This window comes from Thalassophryne amazonica, chromosome 2 (assembly GCF_902500255.1).
Source record: "Thalassophryne amazonica chromosome 2, fThaAma1.1, whole genome shotgun sequence".
Taxonomy (NCBI): domain Eukaryota; kingdom Metazoa; phylum Chordata; class Actinopteri; order Batrachoidiformes; family Batrachoididae; genus Thalassophryne; species Thalassophryne amazonica.
This window is the reverse complement of record NC_047104.1, coordinates 42,082,742-42,110,524: the sequence shown is the minus strand read 5'-3', so window position 1 is coordinate 42,110,524 and position 27,783 is coordinate 42,082,742. Positions and strand designations below refer to the sequence as shown.

At 41.7% G+C, this 27,783-nt stretch overlaps 1 long non-coding RNA gene across 1 annotated transcript; it reads right to left on the bottom strand.

Moving 5' to 3' along the window:
• Positions 1 to 27,783, bottom strand: LOC117502072. Its single transcript, XR_004558172.1, has 4 exons — positions 27,773 to 27,783; positions 26,034 to 26,038; positions 22,400 to 22,410; positions 1 to 210 (listed from the first exon to the last, which is right to left on the bottom strand). It is a non-coding gene; the product is annotated as an uncharacterized LOC117502072 (long non-coding RNA).

Genomic DNA, 27,783 nt, shown 5'->3' with positions numbered 1-27,783 from the left:
GTCCTGAAGGACTGTGCTGTGCAGCTGGCAGTGCCTCTGCAGGTGCTCTTCATTCAGAGCCTGCAGATAGGGCAGGTGCCAAGGCAGTGGAAGACCGCGTGCATTGTGCCAGTGCCCAAGGTCGGGAGGCCATCAGGGGTCAAAGACTACAGACCGGTGGCCCTGACATCTGTGGTTATGAAGACACTTGAGAGGCTTCTTCTTTGGCTTCTTTGGCCACAATTACAGCCTGCACTCGACCCTTTACAGTTTGCCTATCGAGCGCATATGGGTGTGGAGGATGCCATATTATTCATGCTGCACAGGGCACTCTCAAGCACATTTAATACCATCCATCCCTCTATTCTGAGGGATAAGCTTGTGACGTAGGGTGTGGAGCAGGTATTTATCTCTTGGATCAACAGCTACTTGACAGAGAGAACACAGTACGTTAGGTTGGGGCAGGCAATTTCTGGAACTGTGCAAATGAGCATCGGCGCTCCCCAGGGAACGGTTCTCTCCCCTTTTCTTTTCACATTGTATACATCTGACTTCACCTACAGGACTCCAACATGTCATATGCAGAAATATTCTGATGACACAGCTGTGGTGGCTTGTGTGAGGGATGGGGATGAGACAGATACAGGGCAGTTATCAAGGAGTTCACCAACTGGAGCAGGTGCAACGGGCTGGTACTGAACACCAGCAAAACAAAGGAAATGATAGTTAACTTTGGCAAGAGGAAAGCACAACAACCAGTCAGTACAGACAATGTGGGCATTGAGGTGGTCTCCACATACAAGTACCTCGGCGTCCACATTGACAATAGATTGGACTGGTCGGTGGAAGTAAATGCAGAGTATAAAAGGGGACAAAGCAGATTGTTCTTCCTCAGAAGACTGAAATCTGTTGATGTTTGTAGCGATATGCTTTTCCTTTTTTATCAATCTGTTGTGGTCAGTGCTCTATTATTTGCTGTTGTGTGTTGGGGGAACAGCTTGTCTGTTAGGGACAGTAACAGACTGGACAAATTTGTCAGGAAGTGCGTGTCAGTGATGGGGAGGGAGGTGGTCTCTGTGGGTGAATTGGTGGAGTGTAGGTTGAGGTGTATTATGAATTCTGTTATTAAAGTAGACCTGCATTGAAATAAATGCAGTCAGCTCTTTGGACCAAAAAATGACTTATATTTATACATAAGATCATTCTGAATGTAGTAAAGTCAATCTGCAAGCCCAGATCTGTCATTCAACTGAGAAATCTTAGTTTAAAAATAACAAATTTAGAGCTACAATTTAGCCCTCCGCAAAACTGTCAGCACATCCGGGACGCTGCAACGTCAGAGAGAAGACCCTATCCCAGCATGCATTGCATGCGCCAACTGTAATTTGTGGATTTACGTCAGTTTGCATCTCTTACAAAAGCACCTTTTTATTTTCTTATAGAGGGTTTTCATGTGACGTATCGGTCACGTCATTTTGTGTCCCGTGGCCATTCTGGATTACAACGTGGTGGCCGCTGTGATTACACTTTGTGCATTTGGCGAACTATTGCAGAAGTTTCAACGTCGGCGTGAAGAAGTCTCACGGCACCGTGGCGCTGTGAGAGATCCGCCGCAAACAGAAATCCACTGCTCCCAGAATTTTATTTTATTTGGCAATAAAATTATATAATAATACATAAAAATACCGCATAACACAAGAACGCTTCCAATATGGATGCTTATTTACATTGTGGTCCTCGAGGACCGAGCTGCTGATCTGCAAGCTGCCCTTCCAGCGCCTGGTGAGAGAAATCACTCAGGACTTCAAGACCGACCTCCGCTGTCTTGCGGTACGTTTGGTGAGTATGAATTTCTTTTATTGTTGCTTGAAAATGATTTTTGGGGACTTTTTCCATACGCTCATTTGATTGAGTGGTGTCGCATTGAAAATGTACTGTCTTTAGCCTCCGGTGTTACTGTTGCAGGGTATGGATGCGGGACCTGCAAAGAATTCAAGTCATTAAAAAGATATAAACCTCTCTCAGCGGCCACGGACCTCTGTGGCTCCGATTACCGAGACCGTGCGGTGCTGTGGATTTTGCCGCAAGAAGTCTGTCCTCCATCGGTCGGCCTTGAAGAGATTCTGGCAAACCGTCCGATGCCTCAGGAGGCGGAAGCAGCTCTCCACCAGCACTGTTTATGGTGCGGGTGGGGAGCTGTTGACCCTGACTGGGGATGTTGTCGGCGATGGAAGGAGTACTTCGAGGATCTCCTCAATCCCATCGTCACGTCTTCCAAAGAGGAAGCAGAGACTGGGGACTCAGAGGCGGACTCATCCATTACCCAGGCCGAAGTCATCGAGGTGGTTAGAAAGCTCCTCGGTGGCAAGGCTCCTGGGGTGGATGAAATCCGTCCTGAGTATCTTAAGTCTCTGGATGTTGTGGGACTGTCTTGGCTGACACGCCTCTGCAACATTGCGTGGTGATCGGGGACAGTGCCTCTGGATTGGCAGACTGGGGTGGTGGTCCCTCTGTTTAAGAAGGGGGACCGGAGGGTGTGTTCCAACTATAGGGGGATCACACTCCTCAGCCTCCCCGGTAAGGTCTATTCCAGAGTACTGGAGAGGAGAATTCGACCGATGGTCGAACCTCGGATTCAGGAGGAGCAGTGTGGTTTTCGTCCTGGTCGCGGTACACTGGACCAGCTCTACACGCTCCATCGAGTGCTCGAGGGTTCATGAGAGTTCGCCCAACCAGTCCACATGTGTTTTGTGGATCTGGAGAAAGCATTCGACCGTGTCCCTCGGGGCACCCTGTGGGGAGTGCTCCGGGAGTACGGGGTCCTGGGTCCTTTGCTAAGGGCTATCCGGTCCCTGTACGACCGCCGCAGGAGCTTGGTTCGCATTGCCGGTAGTAAGTCAAACCTGTTTCCAGTGCACGTTGGCCTCCACCAGGGCTGCCCTTTGTCACCGGTTCTGTTCATTATTTTTATGGACAGAATTTCTAAGCGCAGCCAGGGTGTAGAGGGGGTCTGGTTTGGGAACCACAGAATCTCGTCTCTGGTGTTTGCGGACGATGTGGTTCTGTTGGCTAGACGGATCGGTGCAGCATCTGCAGTGATGTGGTCGCTGTATCGGACCATCGTGGTTAAGAGAGAGCTGAGTAGGGGGGCAAAGCTCTCGATTTACCGATCAATCTACATTCCGATCCTCACCTATGGTCATGAGATTTGGCTCATGACTGAAAGAACGAGATCGCGAGTACAAGCGGCCGAGATGGGTTTCCTCCGCAGGGTGGCTGGGCGCTCCCTTAGAGATAGGGTGAGGAGCTCGGTCACTCGGGAGGAGCTCAGAGTCAAGCCGCTGCTCCTCCACGTTGAAAGGAGTCAGTTGAGGTGGCTCGGGCATCTTTTCCGGATGCCCCCTGGACGCCTCGCTGGAGAAGTGTTCAGGGCACGTCCCATTGGGAGGAGGCCCCGGGGAAGACCCAGGACACGCTGGAGGGACTACGTCTCTCGGCTGGCTTGGGAACGCCTTGGGGTTCCCCCAGAGGAGCTGGGGGAGGTGTATGTGGATCGGGAGGTCTGGGCGGCTTTGCTTGAGCTGCTGCCCCCGCAACCCGACTCCAGATAAAGCGGAAGAAAATGGATGGATGGATGGACGGAAGTCTGTCCTTGCGGGCAGCAGGTGTTACTGGCCGCTCTGCATCAAAACAGAGAAGAACGGAGAAGAATGTCGCCCGTTGTCGATGTCACCGCTGATCTGAGCATGCAGAGCTGTATCTCGCATTCATTGCAGCTTACTTTTGGATGTTGAAATCTGGATGTGTATAACAGTAACATTACTAACAGATAAAATCAATTTCAATTTTTTTTTTTTGATCGGACTGAAGGCACAAGCGCATCGTCTTCTCCCCGACGTCATGGAAATGACCCGGATGTACAAACTGTTTTCACGGAGGGCTAAATTTTAGCTGCAAATTTGTCATTTTTAAACAAAGATTTCTCCGCTGAATTACAAATTTGGGCTTACAGATTTACTTTACTACATTCATAAGGGTCTTATAAATACAAATCAGCTATTTCTTTCTGAGATCTGACCACATTTATTTCAATGCAGGTCTACTTTAACAACAAATCTCATCCTCTACATGACACAGTGGTTGCTCAGAAAAGCAACCGCAGTGACAGATTCCTCTCCATGAGATGCAGGACTGAGAGGACTGAGAGAGAGATCATTTGTCCCGGCCGCCATGAGATTGTTTAATGCTTCTTGTTAATGTAGTTTTACTTCCATGTGTTTTTATATTTGTCTTATTTATTGGTATTTTATTGTATGGATGAATTGTGTATGTATGTATGCTCTCGGGCAGATGAATTTCCCCTTATAGGGGATCAATAAAGTATCTATCTATCTATCTATCTATCTATCTATCTATCTATCTATCTATCTATCTATCTATCTATCTATCTATCTATCTATCTATCTATCTATCTATCTATCTATCTATCTATCTATCTATCTATCTATCTATCTATCTATCTATCTATCTATCTATCTATCTATCTATCTATCTATCTATCTATCTATCTATCTATCTATCTATCTATCTATCTATCTATCTATCTATCTATCTATCTATCTATCTAATCGTCAGCAATTTTGCCAAATGCAGACGCTTACACTCCGAGAAAGCCCTGAGTCGTGTAACAATGGCAAAAAAAATTATAATTTGACCACATTAGAAAGAAAAATTTAACTTGTCCAATTCGAGCATTGTTATAGGGAATTCGTGTTGTCCGATCATATCCTTGACTTGTCCCGGACAATCGGACTACACGCACACACACACACACACACACACACACACACACACACACACATATATATATATATATATATATATATATATATATATATATATATATATATATATATATATATATATAGATATAGATATAGATATAGATAGTCCGATTGACAGACAGCTTGGGACTCCGACGAGGGTGGTCGCATCTCCTCCACTCTCCCTTATCTCTGCTTTCTGCTTTAATCTTCAAGTCCCTACTTCACCAGACTGTGAATTCCTCAAATTATATTGGATACTGGAATTATTGGACTACTCTTGGATTTACCATGGAATTGATCAGCTGGTCTCTGAACGCTGTTGACACCATTTTTTCTACAAGAAGGTCAGGACCGGGGGATCCTAACTGCCCAGATGGAACGTATCCTGCAGGCTATGTTCTCGACTCCTGGAGCTCTTGGCGTGTAGCATGCTTGGTGCCTTTTTCCATTGAGGACGTCAAGGATTTATTCATTTTTGGTCTCATGGTAGCAAGGCTGGTACTTTTTGGCCAATGTGCTGCCCTGAGCTACCGGAAAATTGGCAAGACGGTGGCATCAAGAACCACGGCCCCTCGCTTGTCCATCATGATTAACGAGGTTGGCAAGGCAGTGCATTCTCAGACTGCGATGACTCTTGAACTCAGATGCAAATTGGATGACATCTTGGATGACATCTTGGAGCAGATGCGTGCCTTGCAGTTGAAGTTGAAGGTTTCGGAACCGGTGAATATTCTTAATTCATAATTGGGAATATTCTTAATTCATAATTGGGATTTGGTTGTTCAAGTGGAACTGTTAAAAAGTGTTTTTCACTGCTCAACCACAACATTCCAGGCTTATCGAGCCTGAAGGACAAATTGCCCACTGTTTATCTCCAGAGGAATTTATTCAGGCCTTGGTGAGATTATTCAGCTCCATTCTTATGTCAACCCACAAAGACAATAAACTGACAGACTTACACATGGACAAAGACTGAAGCATGCTCCATTTTTCCCTTCACCTCCCTTCCTGCTCCCCCATCACACACCCCATCCCAGCCACCACTCACTCCACCCCTTCCCCTGCAGGGGCTGCGCGGTTTTTAGCTGCAGCAGGTCCCCATTCCCCCCAAGCTGGCAGCGACGCGACTCCAGCTGCAGCGGCTACCACACACTCACATCGCCTCAATTTGGAAAATGGACTGTTTCAAGTTTAGTGCACATAAACAATGTCAAATGTTTATGTGTTGTTTTAATTCTGATGTGTGCCATTATTACAGTAAACAAGTAATAAGTCTTTGTCTGTGGAATGTGAGCATGGAAATCTCGTTGTTGTAATGATAATGATGATAAAGCTATCCATCCATCCATCCATCCATCCATCCATCCATCCATATATATATATATATATATATATATATATATATATATATATATATATATATATATATATATATATATATATATAAAACCCCTGGCAAAAATTATGGAATCACCGGCCTCGGAGGATGTTCATTCAGTTGTTTAATTTTGTAGAAAAAAAGCAGATCACAGACATGACACAAAACTAAAGTCATTTCAAATGGCAACTTTCTGGCTTTAAGAAACACTATAAGAAATCAAGAAAAAAGATTGTGGCAGTCAGTAACGGTTACTTTTTTAGACCAAGCAGAGGAAAAAAAATATGGAATCACTCAATTCTGAGGAAAAAATTATGGAATCACCCTGTAAATTTTCATCCCCAAAACTAACACCTGCATCATATCAGATCTGCTCATTAGTCTGCATCTAAAAAGGAGTGATCACACCTTGGAGAGCTGTTGCACAAAGTGGACTGACATGAATCATGGCTCCAACATGAGAGATGTCAACTGAAACAAAGGAGAGGATTATCAAACTCTTAAAAGAGGGTAAATCATCACGCAATGTTGCAAAAGATGTTGGTTGTTCACAGTCAGCTGTGTCTAAACTCTGGACCAAATACAAACAACATGGGAAGGTTGTTAAAGGCAAACATACTGGTAGACCAAGGAAGACATCAAAGCATCAAGACAGAAAACTTAAAGCAATATGTTTCCACAATCGAAAAATGCACAACAAAACAAATGAGGAACAAATGGGAGGAAACTGGAGTCAACGTCTGTGACCGAACTGTAAGAAACCGCCTAAAGGAAATGGGATTTACATACAGAAAAGCTAAACAAAAGCCATCATTAACACCTAAACAGAAAAAAACAAGGTTACAATGGGCTAAGGAAAAGCAATCGTGGACTGTGGATGACTGGATGAAAGTCATATTCAGTGATGAATCTCGAATCTGCATTGGGCAAGGTAATGATGGTGGAACTTTTGTTTGGTGCCGTTCCAATGAGATTTATAAAGATGACTGCCTGAAGAGAACATGTAAATTTCCACAGTCATTGATGATATGAGGCTGCATGTCAGGTAAAGGCACTGGGGAGATGGCTGTCATTACATCATCAATAAATGCACACGTTTACGTTGATATTTTGGACAATTGAAAGGATGTTTGGGGATGATTAAATCATTTTTCAAGATGATAATGCATCTTGCCATAGAGCAAAAACTGTGAAAACATTCCTTGCAAAAAGACACATAGGGTCAATGTCATGGCATAGGGTCAATGTCAACGAGCAGATCTGATTTGATGCAGGTGTTAGTTTGGGGGATGAAAATTTACAGGGTGATTCCATAATTTATTCCTCAGAATTGAGTGATTCCATACTTTTTTCCTCAGCTTGGTCTAAAAAAGTAACCGTTACTGACTGTCACAATCTTTTTTTCTTGATTTCTTATAGTGTTTCTTAAAGCCAGAAAGTTGCCATTTGAAATGACTTTAGTTTTGTGTCATGTCTGTGATCTGCTTTTTTTTCTACAAAATTAAACAACTGAATGAACATCATCCGAGGCCAGTGATTCCATAATTTTTGCCAGGGGTTGTGTATATATATATATATATATATATATATATATATATATATATATACACACACACATACGCACTGTGTGTGATATTATTTACAAAAACAGGTTGAGAAATGAGTTTCCGAAACTGAAATCCAATAAAGAGGAACATACACAAACCCACAGCTGTGACTAGGAAAATATTAATAAAACAGTATTTGATAAAACCTGGAATCTTTGGCGTCATATTGTGGTTGATGTTTAGATTTTATCAGAATCCGACTGAATTTAGCTCTGATGGAAGATTGGTTTTTAAAAATGATGTCTATTCTGTTGCTGCTTTTTGATATGAAATATGAAAATAACATGGGGACATGTGTACCACTTGGCTTCCTGAGTATCCACTTGTCACTGCTAATTTCAGAATATTGCAGCCACTTCAGCCTGCTGCTGCCGAGACACAAGTGGCTCTTCTGAGCTTTTGTCAGACATTCAAAGAGAGTTTTCTCTCTCTCCTTATTTTTGGTGTCACACAGGTGCAGACAAAAAGAATGATCATTCAGTTTTTTTCATAAAAAGCTGCATTGGCATACAGAATGTGAAAACATCACATGTAATTTTGTGCCCAACAGAATGCACATGGTAAAGAGAAACTTTCCCACTTGTGTGTCCTCAGAGTTCACTTGTCAAACAACTGTTTCCAAATCTGTTTTTAAAATATAATAATAATATAAAGACATCCCTTTAACTCAGCCACATGGGGTGTGCAGCCAGTACATTCTGAGTGCCGGTCCCAAACCCAGATAAATGAGGAGGGTTGCGTCAGGAAGGGCATCCAGTGTAAAACAAGCCAACCCACCTATGCAGACTAAGAATCGAATTTCCATACCGGATCGGTCGAGACTCGGGTTAACAACATCGGCCACCGGTGCTGTTGCCCAACAGGGTGCCAGCTGGGCGAAGACGACGAAGAAGAGGAGGAGAATGTTTCCACAAACAGCGAGAGAAGAAGAAAACTAGAAGGGTGGAAATGAGAGTGGGGACTTTGAATGTTGGTAGTATGACTGGGAAAGGAAGAGAGCTGGCTGATATGATGGAGAGGAGAAAGGTTGACATATTGTGTGCAAGACACCAAGTGGAAGAGAAGCAAGAGCAGGAGCATCAGCGGTGGGTACAAGTTGTTGTACCATGGTGAGGACAGGAAGAGAAATGGTGTTGTGAGGGTCATTTTAAAGGAAGAGTATGTTAAAAGTGTGTTGGAAGTTAAGCGAGTGTCTGACAGGGTGATGAGTGTGAAGTTGGAAACTGAAGGAGTGATGATGAATATCATCAGTGCATATGCCCCACAGGTAGGTTGGTAGGTTGTGAGATGAAGGAGAAAGAAGACTTCTGGAATGTGTTAGATGAGGTGGTGGAGAGTGTGCCCAAGCATGAAAGAGTGGTGATAGGAGCGGACTTCAATGGGCATGTTGGTGAAGGGAACAGAGGTGATGAGGAACTAAATAGGTAGATGTGGTATCAAGGATAGGAATGGGGAAGGACAGATGGTAGTTGATTTTGCAAAAAGGATGGAAATGGCTGTGGTGAATACCTATTTTAAGAAAAGGGAGGAGCACAGGGTAACATATAAGAGTGGAGGAAAGTGCACACAGGTGGACTACATTCTTTATACGAGATGCAAGCTAAAAGAAATCAGAGACTGTAAGGTGGTGGCAGGAGAGAGTGTCGTTAGACACCATAGGATGATTGTTTGCAGGATGACTTTAGGGGTAAAGAAGAAGAAGAGAGTGAGAGCTCAACAAAGGATCAGATGGTGGAAGCTGAAGGAGGAAGACTGTTGTGTGAAATTTAGCGAGCAGGTGAGAGAAGCACTGGTTGGAGGGGAAGCAATTTTGGACAACTGGAAAAGTACTGCAGATGTGGTGAGGGAGACAGTTAGGACAGTACTGGGTATGACATCTGGACAGTGGAAGGAAGACATGGAGACCTGGTGGTGGAATGAAGAGGTCCAGGAAAGCATAAGGAGAAAGAGGTTGGCGAAAAAGTTTTGGGATAGTCGGAGAGATGAAGAAAGTAGACAGGAGTACAAGGAGATGCGGCGTAAGACAAAAAGAGAAGTGGCAAAAGTGAAGGAAAAGGCATAATGCGAGCTGTACAAGAAGTTGAATATTAAGGAATAAAAAAGGACTTGTACCAATTGGCCAGACAAAGGGACTGGAAAGGATGTGCAGCAGGTTAGGGTGGTAAAAGATGCACATCGTAATGTGCTGACAAGTGAGGAGTGTGTGCTGAGAAGGTGGAGGGAAATTTTGAAGAGCTGATGAATGAAGAAAATGAGCAAGAGAAAAGGCTGGATGATGTGGTGAGAGTAAATCAGGAAGTACAAGAGATTAGTAAGGAAGAAGTGAGGGCTGCTATGAAGAGAATGAAGAGTGGAAAGGCAGTTGGTCCAGATGACATTCCAGTGGAAGCATGGAAATGTCTAGGAGAGATGGCAGTAGAGTTTCTAACCAGACTGGTTAATAAAATCTTGAAAAGTGAGAGGATGCCTGAGGAGTGGAGACGAAGTGTGCTGGTTCCTATTTTCAAGAACAAGGGTGATGTGCAGAGCTGCAGTAACTACAGAGGCATAAAGTTGATCAGCCACAGCATGAAGTTATGAGAAAGAGTAGTAGAAGCTAGGCTTAGAAAACAGGTAAAGATTTGTAAATGGTAAATATGGTTTCATGCTGAGAAAGAGCACTACAGATGCAATGTTTGCTCTGAGAATACTGTTGGAGAAGTACAGAGAAGGCCAGAAAGAGTTACATTGTATGTTTGTGGACTTAGAAAAAAGCTTATGATAGGGTACCAAGAGAAGAGCTGTGGTATTGTATGAGGAAGTCTGGAGTGGGAGAGAAGTATGTTAGGGTAGTGCAGGTCATGTACAAGAATAGTGTGACAGCGGTGAGATACGCAGTCAGAATGACAGACTCATTCAAGGTGGAGGTGGGATTACACCAAGGATCAGCTCTGAGTCCTTTCTTGTTTGCAGTGGTGATGGACAGGTTGACGGATGAGATCAGACAGGAGTCCCCATGGACTATGATGTTTGTAGATGACATTGTGATCTGTAGTGAGAGGAGAGAGCAAGTTGAGTCTCATCTGGAGAGGTGGAGATATGTTTTGGAGAGAAGGGAAATGAAAGTTAGTAGAAGCAAGACTGAGTACATGTGTGTGAATGGGAGGGAGCCCAGTGGAATAGTGGAGTTACAAGGAGTAGAAGTGGTGAAAGTAGATGAGTGTAAATATTTGGGGTCAACTGTTTAATTTAATGGAGAGAGAGGTAGAGAGGTGAAGAAGAGAGTGCAGGCAGGGTGGAGTGGACGGAGAAAGGTGGCAGGAGTAATTTGTGACCGAAGAATATCAGCAAGAGTGAAGGGGAACGTTTACAAGACAGTAGTGAGACCAGCTATGTTGTACAACTTAGAGATGGTGGCACTAACAAAAAGACAGGAGGCGGAGCTGGAAGTGGCAGAGCTGAAAATATTGAGATTCTCTTTGGGAGTGACAAGAATGGACAAGATTAAGAGGGACATATCAGAGGGACAGCTCAGGGTATATAGGGAAAAGGATGCTGAGGATGGAGCCACCAGGCAGGAGGAGAAGAGGGAGGCCAAAGAGGAGGTTTATGGATGTGCTGATAGAGGACATGCAGGTGGTAGGTGTGACAGAGGAAGATACAGAGGACAGGGTGAGATGGAAATGATTAATCTGCTGTGGCGACCCCTAACGGGAACAGCCGAAAGACAAAGAAGAAGAAAGACATCCCTTTGTTATTGTTTGCCTTTTTCATGTATTGAATTAAAATATGTAAGATTTCTTCTATTCACATATAGTGGGGAAAATAAGTATTTGATCCACTGTCGATTTTGCAAGTTTTTCCACCAACAAAGAATGGAGAGGTCTGTAATTTTTATCATAGGTACACTTCAACTGTGAGACACAGAATGTAAAAAAAAGCACTTGTATTCTGCACTCTTTACCTGCATTAACTGCACCTGTTTGAACTCATTACCTGTATAAAAGACACCTGTCCACACACTCAATCAATCACACTCCAACCTATCCACCAAGACCAAAGACCTGTCTAAGGACATCAGGGACAAAATTATAGACCTGCACAAGGCTGGGATGGGCTACAGGACAACAGGCAAGCAGCTTGGTGAGAAGACAACAAACAACTGTTGGTATAATTATGAGAAAATGGAAGAAACACAAGATGACTGTCAGTTTTCTTTGGTCTGAGGCTCCATGCAAGATCTCACCTCATGGGGTAAGGATGATTCTGAGAAAACTACACGGGAGGACCTGGTGAATAACCTGAAGAGAGCTGGGACCATAGTCACTAAGATTACATTAGTAACACACTACGCTGTCATGGTTTAAAATCCTGCAGGGCAGCAAGGTCCCCCTGCTCATGCCAGCACATTCCCAGGCCCGTTTGAAGTTCGCAATGAAGTTCTCCTCTGGATCATCCAGAGGAGGCATTGGAGAAGGTCATGTGGTCAGATGAGACCAAAATAGAGCTTTTTGGTATCAGCTCCACTCACCGTGTTTGTAGGAAGAAGAAAGATGAGTACAGCACCAAGAATACATCCCATGAAGCATGGGGGTGGAAACATCATACTTTGGGGGTGTGTGTCTGCAAAGGGTACAGGATGACTGCACTGTATTGAAGGGAGGATGGATGGGGTCATGTATTGTGAGATTTTGGCAAACGACCTCCTTCCCTCAGTAAAAGCATTGAAGATGGGTCGCAGCTGGGTCTTCCAGCATGACAATGACCCCAAACACACAGCCACGGCAACTAAGGAGGGCTCCATAAGAATCATTTCAAGATCCTGAAGTGGTAAGTCTCCAGACCTGAACTCAACAGAAAGTCTTGGGAGGGAGCTGAAACTCAAAACCTGAAAGATCTGGAGAAGATCTGTATGGAGGAGTGGACCAAAATCCCTGCTACAGTGTGTACAAACTTGGTCAAGAACTACAGGAAACATCTGACCTCTGTAACTGCAAATAAAGGTTTATGTACCAAATATTAAGGTCTGTTTTTCTATTGTATCAAATACGTTTTTCATGCAATACAATGCAAATGAATTATTTAAAAAATCATGTAATGTGATTTTCTGAATTTTTTTTAGATTCTGTCACAGTTGAAGTGTACCTACGATCAGTGGTGGGCACACTTTCGATAATCCGATAACAGATAATTATCGAAGATAATGTTTTCATTATTGGATTATCTTCTTAGATAACTTTAAAAACCATCATCGGACTAATTATCTTCCGATGAATTGCTGACCGATAACATTTAGACCGATAACGTAGTAAACCAACCTGAACAGTGATAAAACATTTTTAAAACTTAAAAGCAGTTGAGACCTACCTGTTAAAAGTTTCCTAATAGGTATATTGTTCTACCCTCTGCAAACAGAAGAGAGCTGTTTTCAGAAAAAAACGACTCTATCCTCCGTAGGCAAAGGAGACCTGGTGACCCAGCAATGCATTATGGGTAGCATAGGGTAATCTCAGACGTTCACGACAGGACAAATGCATTTCAGACACTCTGTTCATGCTCCACGGACAACAGCATTAAACTCTAGTGCCTAAAACTCTCGTGAATATATATATATATATATATATATATATATATATATATATATATATATATATATATATACATTATTGTATTTGCATTTAAATTCCACGCATCTTAAATGTAGCAGACGGATTATCTGGAATTTTGTTTGGCAAGTTTTCAAGGCCACTACTGCCATCTACTGGCCAGTAGTGTTCATGGCAGTATTCGCCCCAAGTACTAAGCGTCTGGGCACCAGTAGATGGCCGTGTTCTATTTATTTTGACCCGGTTATATCAAATGGTGGTCAAACCAACTTTTTGGCTTTGCAAATGGCTTTTTTTTTTTTTACAAATTAAGTTTAAAAACAAAACAACAACAACAACAAAACATTACAAGACAGCTCTGCGGTTGGATGCTTTGTAGCTCTTCAGCAGCAGGAGGTGGTCATGAGATGTTAAAGCTTGTTACTCCACTACACGATGCATGACGCGCGATTAACCTGAAACTCGGTCCAAAAAATTCTCGCACGAATGAAAAATCATCTGAAAAATGGCCAAAACATGCACAGTGTAAAGCCAACATTTATGTGTCAAGATAAGGCTTTTCAGAACTGACCAATTGTTAACCTTGTCCTTTGTTTTATCTATGTTTTTATTATTGCATTTTAACCTGTGAAGTGCTTTGTGACTTATGTCTGTGAAAGGCACTATATAAATAAATTTACTTACTTACTTACTAATATTGAGTGCACGTTTTACAACATCATAAAATGTGCACACATCATCAAACATTCTCTCCACATGCAAAACATTTTGCAATGACACTTCCAGGGCTCCGTAAAAATGCCTGTTTTTACAAATAAAAATGGAATATTTTACAAAAGCACATTTATCTTTAAACCAACACACGACACACGTCACATTAACGTGTTGGTTTACATAAGGAATGACTGAACCAATCAGTGTTTAGCAGAGGCACTTTTACCCAGAATGCTTTGCAGTCTGTGTTTGTTACAAAACCTCAGAATTAGTGCATTATTCACATTAAAAGATATATGTTATATTTTAACTTTGTACAAATGACAGAATTGACATTAATGGACTTATTCTATCAGTATTTTTCACAAAACCATAAGTTAGTATGACTTTATTTTTCAAGACCTCCGCCTGACCGGAGCATTACAATTAGTAGAGACCTCATTTTGTGGGTGCTCTCAGAATTCTTCTGTGCAGCTTCCTACAGGAGGCAGCATGGTCAAACATGGAAATACTGGCTCATTCTTTGGGTCTTTTTTCACTTTTGATGCTTTTAAAAGCGATCGTGTTAAAAGTCAATTTCAGCTTTTTAGTAATTGCAAATGTACCAGAGGCAGTACTGGAATTTATGGATCAAATACTTATTTTCTCCACTGTAATTCTTTCTGTGCTGGCCTAGCCATTATTAGAAAGAGAATTTTTATTTTCAAAATGTAATATTTTCATTCATGCAACATGCATTTTGCAAAAACTGTTCCAAATCATTGATTTAGTTTTCATTTATTGACAGTTATTTATTATTTTTACTTCCAGAGCAGCTCATATAGAAGACAGCTTCATTTTATCCAATCAGATATCTCCCTGCTGTCTCTTGGTGAAAAACCTTCTCTGAGGCCTGAATTTGCTGTGTTTGGCGTGTTCTTTGACATCCCCTAACTAGCAGGAAAAGTCTGCACTTAATGTTAGGCCATATTTTTGGTGAACATGGTCTGTGATGCACTCCTTTTCCGCTGCCTCACAGCAACAGTGGATCAACTGTACACCTGACCACGCCTCAGTTTAAGACCAACATACCAATGGACAAAGATAATCCCATGAACACCTATGGCATGATTTATTAAAGGTTTATATTTGTTAAAATGTGTACAAACACCACTGCACTCGCAAAAAAAGTCCCTGCTGAGTTACGAACAGAGCAGACTGAGGATTGTATCTTTCAAATGTGCGTAATAGCACGTATTGCCCTAAATGGGTGATATGCAATTTGGGCTTGTCCACCTGAGTGTACAAAAATTGTGGAAGGAAATATGGAAATAGTTTTGCACATTTACTGAGGTCAAAAGGAAATTCAGTGGGTGCTGACAGCATCTGTATTTTGTGAGTTTAAAACTTTTGTGTTAGCTTATTATTATTAATATACTGCTGTTCCAGAATGCTTTTTCCAGCACAGACACCACAGAGAATTAAGAAATAAAATATAACATTAATTTTAAGTTTTAGTTTGTTACTTCAAGACTAAATGTCTCCATGCATAACAGGTGGATCACACACAGATGCATATATCAGAGTCTGTGTGGGAAATCATAGCTGTGGACACAAGTTGCACAGTGCATGAACTCACTCATGCATGGGCTATTACAACAAGCAAACATAAGAAAAAAATCTCCTATTTGAAATGGTTAATTATTGTTCCATCTATTGTATTTGAGCAAACTGGTGAATAATTATGTTGACTTCTGCCAGTGGAATGTGCAATCCACCAGCAGAATGCAATTATTCAACAGTTTGTTAAAATGTCATAGATGGATCATAATTAAATGTCTGAAACAGGACACTGTTTTTTCTTTTTCTTCTTCTTCTTCTTCTTTTTTTTTTTTTTTTGTAATTGCCAGCACATGAACGTGCTCAGTTTTGTGGCAGAGTTTGTGCATCAAGTCACTAGGCACATACCTGCAACTGGCTGATTTAATTGCATTTTGAACTTAAAGCCATTAACATGCACAAAATCCTCATTTACATACTGCTTTCTACTTCATGTTACTGCCCGCTATCATTTACGCAATTTGGCAATTTGTCTTAGTAAATCACCGGCAAAATGGTCTCAACCCCAACAGCCAAATTTTGGATTGCCCACACATTTTAGCACCTGTTGTCTGTGATCTTAGGGCCCGGTCCCACTGGGGGGAGTATTAATTGCGCATGAATTGAGTATACAATTACGGACAAATTGGCCAAAAATGACAAATGTCCCATATTGAATTAAGGATATATTAATAATGTATAGCGAATATCTGAGGAACAATCATGGATGTATAATGCATGTATTGAGGAAAAGGATCGGACGCATTGCGATTATCACGGAAATATTACAGATGTATTGAGAATGCATCGCGCACGTGTGGCGAAAACAGTGGTTGTATTGCATGTGCATGGCATCTGCATTGCGGTCATAAAAGAAGCGCACTCGGGCCTTTCGGCATCACTATTCACACCAACACCACAGCCTCTGGAGCAATTGCTGGACTTGGACAAGTTGATTGTTGTTGGATGTTGTTGGATGGCAGCAACTATCACACTACATCTTTGGGGATCCATAACTACATCTGTACATCTCCACAGCTGGACTGGCAATGACTGGCAGGTAACTGTTTGTTATGCATTCGCAAATTGTCCGCTAATCAGATGCAAAGCAGACGTAATACAAATGTTTTATTCGTGGCCAATCTGTATGCATTCGCTACAAGAAACCACTTTAGAAACCACTTAAGATTTAACCTGAGATGCAAACAAAACAATGTTATTCCCAAATGCATGAAGCAAAAGGCACTAGAAGCAGGTCACACAGCAGAAAAGATCCAGCACAGTTACCTTAGGAGGATTTTGGGTCTTAGAATTAGCAGGCTTCATTTTAAAATATTAGACCTCCAAAATAATCTTGATAGTCTTCACAAAAGGTTAGAAACCTTAGTGGGGGAAGAGGCCCATAATAAGATCACAAAGTTCATTGCAAGGAAATGGCGGAATGATTTGGGCTTTGTTCCATCAGAATTTTTTCAGAAACTGTTACAGACAGGCAGTTGGAAACCATTCGGAAAATTCAGATGGCTTTCGGTGAAAATTTTATGGGCTTCACAGAGATTAAGGAGTGTTACTACCGCTTTAAGGACGGCCCACAATGGCGCATGGCGCGCTGCGCTCTGAGCCACGATCAACAGGCAGAAACCACCAGATCATTTCTAAACGGATGGCTGTGTGGATCCGAGACCGTCGTGTGCAATTTCTCTGGTTATCACAAGAGCTGGACATCAGCCATTTTCCGGCAGATTTCACTTTTAACAAGAAATTTTGTCATGGAAAGCCGCGCGGAGGCTTCGGGCGTCATGACGGAGCCACTGATGGAGCGAGACAAAGAACGCCTCCGTTTTGGAGTGTCAGAGGACAAGTTCGGACATGCCTATCTCGGCTTTCAGTGGCTTACCAGTCGAGTGAGTATAACAGAAATTGTGGAGAGCTGGGCTGAAAAAATTCTGATGGAACAAAGCCCAAATCATTCCGCCATTTCCTCGCAATGAAAAAACGACGAGAGGGGTGGACCAGTGCTCACTCAAAGATTTGCCCACAGGCAAATGACACAACCGACAGGCGTGGAAAAAACTTACACATGCGCACGAAGGTTCAAGCTTGGCTGACGTAAAAACATATGAATCAAATCCATATATTTTTTGCATAAAATAAAAAGGTTGGATACGTTTCTAACAGACCTCGTATACCGACAGTAGATTACATCACTGCAGTAGAGTCAGCCATTAAACATAACAGTTTGTCAGAGTCAGAAACTGGGGAACTCCGACTAAGAGTCACAGCAGTGCTTAACAGTGCTAAGCCTCCTCCGTCCAACATCACAGGAGAAGAACAGAAAGCTTTGTCAGCACTGCAGAAGGACCAAAGCATCCTTATCCTGCCAGCAGATAAAGGCAGATGCACGGTGGTCTTGACAGCATGTACCAGTTCCTGCCAATATCCAGCAACTTCGCACAGCCATTGAAGAGGAGTGGACCAACATTCCACAGGCCACAATTGACAACCTGATCAACTCTATGTGTAGGAGATGTGTTGCACTGCATGAGGCAAATGGTGGTCACACCAGATACTGACTGGTATCCCCCCCAATAAAACAAAACTGCACCTTTCAGAGTGGCCTTTTATTGTGGGCAGTCTAAGGCACATCTGTGCACTAATTATGGTGTCTAATCAGCATCTTGATATGGCACACCTGTGAGGTGGGATGGATTATCTCAGCAAAGGAGAAGTGCTCACTATCACAGATTTAGACTGGTTTGTGAACAATATTTGAGGGAAATGGTGATATTGTGTATGTGGAAAAAGTTTTAGATCTTTGAGTTCATCTCATACAAAATGTGAGCAAAACCAAAAGTGTTGCGTTTATATTTTTGTTGAGTGTACATGGTGTGAAAGCTATCAGTGACACTTGACGCTGTGTGTGATGATTTGGGCCAGGTGGAAGATGGCGCCCAAACTCAAATCTCTTCTTCAGCTATTTCTACATCCTACAAAATAAACTTATTGGTTTTGTTGTTGTCAGTAGCTGAAGAAAAAGGCACAAAGATTATGATGCTTCCACCACACTGTTGTATCAGCTAAATGAGTAGTCTGCATCTGCCTGCTGATTTCAATGAGGACACCCCAAACAGGGCTGGGATGGTGCTGATTTGTGGGTTGTGTTGCTTTGCAATCAGTCTCCAGCAGCACATGGAGAGCTGCTGTAATTAAGCAACAGCTTCCCTCATGAATCCCGTTCGTAACGCAGGACTTTAATTCCCTGCTAATTGAGGCCAACGCGGGAGGGTGTAGGTGTGTGTGGGGGGGATGGCTGCGTGGCATTCAGGGCTCCTGCAGGGTGGACTGACTACTGTGTTTGATGATTAGCTGAAGTGTAGCAGAGGTAACCTGGAAACGAAACCTCTCCTGCACAGTCAGACACACCTGCCCACCTCTCTCACTGCTTTCCCACTCACACCCCGCTGCGCCACGACAGAAACCCAACCTCAATGGAAGCAAACTTTCTCCGCTTTATCTTAGTGCCACCAGCAGCTGCCTTCCCCTCTGCTGGGCTGTGGGTGGGAGCAAGTTAAGTTGGGAAGTGATGAGAGGGGAGATGTGATTGATCTGTTTCACTCCTGTTTGTATCTATTGCAGTTGTGATTGTTGTCGACAGTTGTTCACACAACTCTAGAGAAAACAAAGGAGCAGAAATGAAACATGGCAGCATACGAGTATTTAGAGGACACTTCCAACTCCTTCATGTGCTGCTACTAAGAGAAACAATTTCACAGTCCCCAGAAATACGTAAGTGATGAAGCCGTTTTGTTTCTTCAGGAAGAATAACATCTTTTACTGTTTTGTCTGAACCAGAATTTATCCTTGAATGTGGCAATAATAATAATGAATAAGACGACAATATCGGAGAACATCTCCACAAGTGACATCGTCTTATATGCTGATCACTGATTAGTGTTTGACTGTTTATTCCTGAGAAAGAATTGTAATATTACAATCACTCACTCACTCATCTTCAACTGCTTACTCCAGGTAAGGCTCACGGTGGGCTGGAGCCTATCCCAGAAGTCATAGGGCGTGAGGCAAGGTACACCCTGGACAGGACACCAGACTGTCACAGGGCCACATACAGACAAACAAACACATTCACACCCGCTCACACACCTACGGACAATTTGAAGTTGCCAATCCACCCAACCTGCATGTCTTTGGATGTGGGAGGAAACCGGAGCAGCTGGAGAGAAGAAAAAGTTAATCTTAAAACTATTATTTATGCTCTTCTTTTTTCAGTTTGAAAGTTGGATCTTATTTTAATGATATGTGCTCTGTCTGTATGCTTTATTTGCACAACATATAATTTGAATAATTTTTCTACTTAAAGTCTGAAATAAATCACTGATTATTATTATCGTGTGTCTTATGTGTGTGTTTGTGTGTATATATATATATATATATATATATATATATATATATATATATATATATATATATATATATATATATATATGTATATATATATATATATATATATATATATATATATATATATATATATATATACATATATATCTGTGGTGGGCACAGTTCTGCTAATTAGCAAAGCTAACTTTTATGCTAGCAGATTAGCTTTTCAGCTAATTTTGAAAACCATCAGCAGACCACTTAGCTTCTGCTAAATTTATATCCGATAGCTTTCAGTCACCAAACTTTTTTTTTTTTGCTGGCATAGTAAATCAAAATCATACATTTTGGTACTAACCTGTTGCATGTCTTGCAATAGTCAGATGCTATAAGCTCAGTCCTTCCTCAACAGAAGAGAGTGGAGCAAGCCGGCTGTTGTTGCCCCAAAGAACGAAAGAAAAAAGTAATTTACTTTCAACATGCAAAAAGACAGTCAGTGTGGAGGAGACATGAAACGCACATTTTCACTTATGGTTTTACTCATAAACAACTAATTCGAGACAGTTATTGATATTAACAGTACTTCTGTCATTTTGACAGAGAGAAAAATATCACACGACATATCTTTTAAAGGAATGCACTAAATTCTGAAGGTTTGTGATTCACTGGTGGCCGGTTTATTAAAACCAACACACAAGTTACTGTAACGTGTGTTGGTTTTTATAAATAAATGTGTATTAGAAATAGGACATTTTTTCATTTGTAATAAAAGACATTTATTAAGGTTTTATACTGAACTATTTAAAATAATTTTTTAACACTATTGACGGACAGCTGCATCTGCCTGCTGAACTGTGTGGCACAAGGACACCCTCATGTGGCTGTGTCCAATCCTGTTTTAATCTAGTATTCAATTGTTTTTCAGAGTTTTGTCAAAACCTGCACAATTTAGTACATTCCTTTAAAAGATATGTCATATGTGTAATATTTTCTCTCTGTAAAAATGACAGAGAGAAACTGTCCGGAATTAGTTGTTTATGAATAAAACCATAAGTGAAAAAAGTGTGTTGTGCTTCATATCTTCCACACTGATTTCTGCATGTTGAAAATAAATGGCTTTTTTATTTTTATTTTTTTCCCTTTCTTTCTTTCTTTCTTAGAAAAACTAAGAAAAATGATCACATAACACAGACAGTCACGCATTGGTCCATGCACCAAATGGACAGGGGGCGTGGCTGCCAACAGTAGCAGCTGTTGAGATCTCTCGTCCTGGATGTCCCAGCCGGGGAACACGTACTGTGTTTTGAAGGACATGACTGTCCACCGTGATGCGTGTGTGTCTGCTTGCTATCCTCACGTGGAAATACATAAAAACATATATAAAATATATTGTTTGCAAAGGGTTGCAGCGGCCGAGCGCACAGCGTGTAAATTGACAGGCTGTCCCAGGTGAAACGGACCATCATATTATGTGAACACACAGCGGCCAATCTTATCACCCACGTGAGCTCTGTTTCACATGATGCGGTATCTGTCCTGCGGCTTGCCGCTCACAGGACACACGTGCCACAGGACAACAGTGTGACAAATACAGCACCTTCAGTCACGTATCACCAAAAATACGCTGTAACAAATGCCATTTTGTCAGTTATTACGACTTTTTTCGCTGTAATTAAAGATGACAAAAACGTCCTCTTCTATACATCGTCTAATTTGTTTTTTAAAAAAAATACATTTATCTCCATGTTGACTTTAGGCATTTTACATTCTGATCATAAGACAGTGATTGTAGCACAGTGGTAAAGTTTCCGTCTGTTAATCAGAGCTTTTGTAAATTGCAGGTTTGAATCCCGTGAGTGGCAGTTATGTTTTATTTAACCAGCATTATTTAACCACATTGGGTCCCCTTTTATTTATTATTTATATCAACCAAGTGGTTCTCATGCATTATACACCAATATCTAATCTATCAGTGTCCGGTGATTGTAATAATTATTTATATACCTGGCTGGACATAATAAGACATAATGAGAGCGCACTGCTTCAATCATGTAATTTCATGACTGTGCAATTGTGACCATGGGTCATAAACAGAAGCACAGAGGGATCATACTTGTATTGTCCGCTCAATAAGAGGGATTAAATATTGGAAATTGTGGTGTTTTATATAATGTGTGGTTTTTATTTTGTTTCTCCACAGCAGCAGCGCAATGTGGTGCAACACATTCCAGCTGCTCACACTGTGTTCCTGCACAAAACCGTTGCTGTGGGATCATTCAAGCCTGCCTACACCTACACCTAAAACCTACACCCTCTTGGCCCTTTCTGGAATACTTTGGACACCACTTGGTTATTAGTTAGAATAAATGACACTCCAGGTTTTGACACTTTTAAATATATACTTTTATTTATTTTATATGGATTTTTTTAAATCCAATGTCTCTGATATAATAAATATGATTATTGTAATAGGTAAATATAGCAAACCCTCCTTTGGTTTATAAATGATTTTAAATTATTTTTCCTATCCCATTTCCTTCAAAAAGCACTTGGGAAAATTTTGAAGAAAATGTCACATTTCATAGCGTGGCTTACAATGTCCTCATCTGTACATACGAATTCATGTTACAAATTCTTTGTGATGTCATCACAAAGACACTGTAAATCAGTCTTTCATTAGGGCCCCTTCACACATAGTGCGAATTTAGTCGACTTGCACATAAAGTGCACATGAAGCAGAAATCGTATGCAAAATGTATAAAATCACTGCTGTGGCTGAAAGAAAGAGTGTGCGCTGTAAGAGCCCATCAAACCCTCTCGCAGCAGCTTTCGGCCAAATTCCAGCTGACACACACAAACATCTAACACCACTCACATGGCACTTATCATCACGAAAACAGTTTGCAGACAATCACTGTCAAGGTGGATGTGAAATTTGTCTAAGTGACCCACGGGTATGGCTTTGCAAACAGACAGTGACAGGTTGGTGTGTACGCTGAATTGACAGGAGGTGTGGCCACCGACAGGAGCAGCTGTGGGGAGCTGTGGATCTGGACGTCACAGCTGGGGACGGCTGTCCTGCAGTGTGCCATCCACAAGACACGCTTGTCAGGTAAGACACGTGTGTCGGGCAGGACACACACACTGGGCCAGCTGCACACGCCGCCAGCAGATGTGGACATGATAATAGTGCCCTGCTTCTCATTCATGTCATTTCTGTACTGTACGTCTGTGACCATGGGCCATCTACAGAGGAACAGATGGATCAAATGCAGTCTCATTTGGAGTCTAATTGCATTTTTGAAAAAATTCAGTCTGGCTTCAAATCTCTTCGTAGTACTGAAACAGCACTCCTAAAAGTTTTAAATGATCTCCTCTTAATTGTTGACTCTGGTTGTTCTGGTTGATCTGACAGCAGCCTTTGACATGGTTGATCACTGTGTCTTACTGTCCCCTTTGGCGCATTATGCTGGTTTTAAAAGCATGGCAATGGACTGGTTCAAATCTTATCTTAGAGACCGAAGTTTCTCTGTATACCTTGGGCCTCTCCAGTCCAGTTCAGCACCCTTAAATTATGGTGTTCCACAGGGCTCTGTTTTAGGCCCCACCCTTTATATGTTGCCACTTGGCACTATACTCTCAAAATACAACATGGCCTTTCATTTTTATGCAGATGACCTGCAGATTTATTTGCCACTTAAATTCCCCTCAAATTCTGTTGCTATTTTGGTCAATTGTCTGCAGGAAGTAAAAACTTGGTTGGCCCAAAACCTTTTAATTCTCAATGAGAAAAAAAAAGTGAAATTGTTGTTTGTGGTCCTATATTGTCTGCTGGCTCGACTGATGTGCTTGGTCCTTTGTCTCCCTATGTACATGACTCTGTTAGAAACGTGGGGGTAATTTTTGACAGCTCCTTTAAAATGGACAAGCAAATTAATTCTGTGGTTAAGGCCAGTTTTTACCAAATCAGAATCTTAAGTAAAGACCTACCTTCCAGCTTGTGTTTTTGAGCGAGTTATTCATTTGTTCATAACATCTCATTTAGATTATTGTAACTCACTCTACTGTGGGATGGACCAGTCCTCTCTAAAGTGTCTGCAGCAAGTCCAGAATGCTGCTGCACAACTGCTCACAGGGGACGAGAAAGCGGGAGCATATTACCCCTGTGCTTGCCTCGCTCCATTGGCTCCCGGTCGCATTTAGGATTGATTTCAAGATTCTGTTGTTTGTGTTTTTAGTGTTTAAATGGGTTGGCTCCTGAATATCTCTCAGAGCTTTTGACTCCATATGTACCAGTCAGATCAGTGAGGTCTGAAAACCAGCTTTTATTAAATGTGCCCAGATCTTGATTAAAGTCTCGAGGTGATCGGACCTTTTCAGTGGCTGCGCCCAAACACTGGAACAGTCTGCCTTTACATATCAGAGCTGCTCCAACTCTAGAGTCTTTTAAATCTGCTTGTATGTTTTTGCTTTGTCTTTTAATACAATTTAAGCTGTACATATCTGTTTTGTTTTTTTTAACTTGTCTTTTGTTTATTTGGCTTGTAATTGCCCTATTTTTTGTAATGTTTTTGATATTGTTTTTTTAATATGTGAAACAATTTGGGCAGCTGGTGTTGTTGAAAATGTGCTATATAAATAAAATTGACATTGACATATTTGTATTGTCCGCCTGATAAGAGGGATCCAATACAATGTGGTGTTTTTATATGGTGTGTGGTTTTATTTATTTATTTTTTTATTACGTCCCTGTCCTTCCTGATAGCAGACAGTTTCCTGCTACTTCACAGGACAGCAATGGTAACTCAGAGGTAAAGTTTCTGCCTGGCAATCTGAGCTTCTGGAAAGTGTGAGTTCGGTTCCTGTGGGTGGCATGTAATTTTTATTTATTTTTTTATTTTCACAGCAGCTGTGAAAAGCTGCTGTGTTCCCACGTGCACGGAACCGTCACAGCATGCATTTTTTAAAAATTTTTATTTATGTTTTCTTCACAGCAGCTGCACGATGTAGTTACATATCATGCAGCTGCTGGCACACGGCGTTCCCGGGTTCGTGCATGCGGGAACCCGAATGCACCGGGATCGTACTCACCTGCCCATTGGTGCGATGTTTTGTGGTTCGCTCATACGAGCTGTTACGATGTCAGTCGCCCTGAGTTGTACAAATTCACACTATGTGTGAAGGGGCCCTTATGGATGTATTTTCTTGTTCTACAAAGAATCCAGGTGAACCTGACAGTGATACAGCCATTAACAGCAAACCCAACACTATCCCAAATGCTAATGTTATTGTTAACGTGTGCATCTTGTTGGATTTGCTCTGTCACTCAGGAGAAATGTCAGTAAATGTGTTAACTTTAAAATGGATTTACTGGACAATCAAAGAAACATGCTGCATACATTTGAAGCAGAGTTAACCCATAGATGCACATGTGAATAGGAAGACATCATTCCATCACAGTCAATGACAGCATGATGCCTTCAGCACTACTTATTGGAAGTTCTTGGTGATTTATATTTATGTGGTGCATTGAAGTGAAACTCTGAACTTTGCTTTTCAGTGATTTGGATGTAGTAGACTTGGCCCATGGTGGACTGTTTGTTAGCCTAGGCTGAAAGCCACTGTTATGACATCACCTGCAACAAAAAAAAGTCTCTGGGTTGGGTTTTGGTTGTAATTCTCTCCCCCCCCCACACACACACTGATGGCAGCCTGGAGCCTGCAAGTGTGTTTTTGCGCTTTCAGTTCAGTGTTAACAAACTGATAAATGTGATTTGAGGTAAGCCGTCAAATGCACTTTCTCCAGCTTCAGGTGATGTTTGTTTTGTATCTTTAATGGTGCCGTTCGCAATGCAATCCCTGCGTGACTTTCATGAGTGTTCTTCACCAGCGGCACCAGATAAAAAGCACAGAGAAAGTAGCTGTAAGGCGTATTGTCACTGAAATGTGTCAGCCTCTTCGTTCTCACTCTGCCTCATTCTCTCTCTTCCTTTATCCATACAGATTTATAAATGTTTTCATTTCCGAGCCCTTTGTGACAGCCGGCGACACTTCTGCAGTTGAGCTCCACTTGCAATTGTCACTGTTGTCTTTGGAAAAGTTCTGATTTATTCCAGCGTAACATCCTCATGTTCTTTTTGGCTTCACCTCTTTTACTCTCGAGGTCACGCCAGCAGATCCGACATAGATCTGCATGTTGATCTGGCACGGGTTTTATGTCTGATGCCCTTCCTGATGCAACTGCACATTACTTGTACATGTAGAATGTGCACGGAGGTTGTTGAAGTGGGGACCTTCTGTTTTACTGAAGCAAGTGTATTAACCACATCCTCCTGGACATACATCAATTCATGCATGCACACAGTAAAAAATAATCATAATAATACTACTAATAATGATGATGATAATAAAAGTACACATGCACACAGCACACTACTTTGTGCACATATTCAAGCTGCAGTAAATAGATTCAGCTTGTGCAATTGGAATCATCACAAAATATTTTTTCCTCAGACAGCTTACAGATGGCCGATTCTGGTGCATTTTCCTGCTGAATTTCTGATGAGCTCTGTGATTACTGTTTGTTTTCTTGTTGTGAAAGGGCATCACAGTTATTAGCGCCGCTAACGGACAGAGAAGGGCGGAGGTTATGTGATCATCCTGGTCTGTTTGTAAACACTAGAACAAATTATGGTGAAATCTTTGTGGAGAAGGTGTTTTGGTGAAAATGAACCGAGTAAATCTTTGTGATCTGAATCTGCTTCAATGATGTTTGTCCAAAATGGATTTTGTTTACGCTGAGCAGACAGTGACGATGGCCTCTGTGGCCACCACACTGAGAGTTTGGAAATAAAAGAGACTAAAAGTTGCTTTTTGGATTGATCTGGTGCACTAAAAGTTACTGGGTCAGATTTGGGAGCATGTGTTGTTGCTGCATTCAACACACATACAACCCCTGGCAAAAATTATGGAATCACCGGCCTCGGAGGATGTTCATTCAGTTGTTTAATTTTGTAGAAAAAAAGCAGATCACAGACATGACACAAAACTAAAGTCATTTCAAATGGCAACTTTCTGGCTTTAAGAAACACTATAAGAAATCAGGAAAAAAAATTGTGGCAGTAACGGTTACTTTTTTAGACCAAGCAGAGGGAAAAAAATATGGAATCACTCAATTCTAAGGAAAAAATTATGGAATCATGAAAAACAAAAGAACGCTCCAACACATCACTAGTATTTTGTTGCACCACCTCTGGCTTTTATAACAGCTTGCAGTCTCTGAGGCATGGACTTGAGTGACAAACAGTACTCTTTATCAATCTGGCTCCAACTTTCTCTGATTGCTGTTGCCAGATGAGCTTTGCAGGTTGGAGCCTTGTCATGGACCATTTTCTTCAACTTCCACCAAAGATTTTCAATTGGATTAAGATCCGGACTATTTGCAGGCCATGACATTGACCCTATGTGTCTTTTTGCAAGGAATGTTTTCACAGTTTTTGCTCTATGGCAAGATGCATTATCATCTTGAAAAATGATTTCATCATCCCCAAACATCCTTTCAATTGATAGGATAAGAAAAGTGTCCAAAATATCAATGTAAACTTGTGCATTTATTGATGATGTAATGACAGCCATCTCCCCAGTGCCTTTACCTGACATGCAGCCCCATATCATCAATGACTGTGGAAATTTACGTTCTCTTCAGACAGTCATCTTTA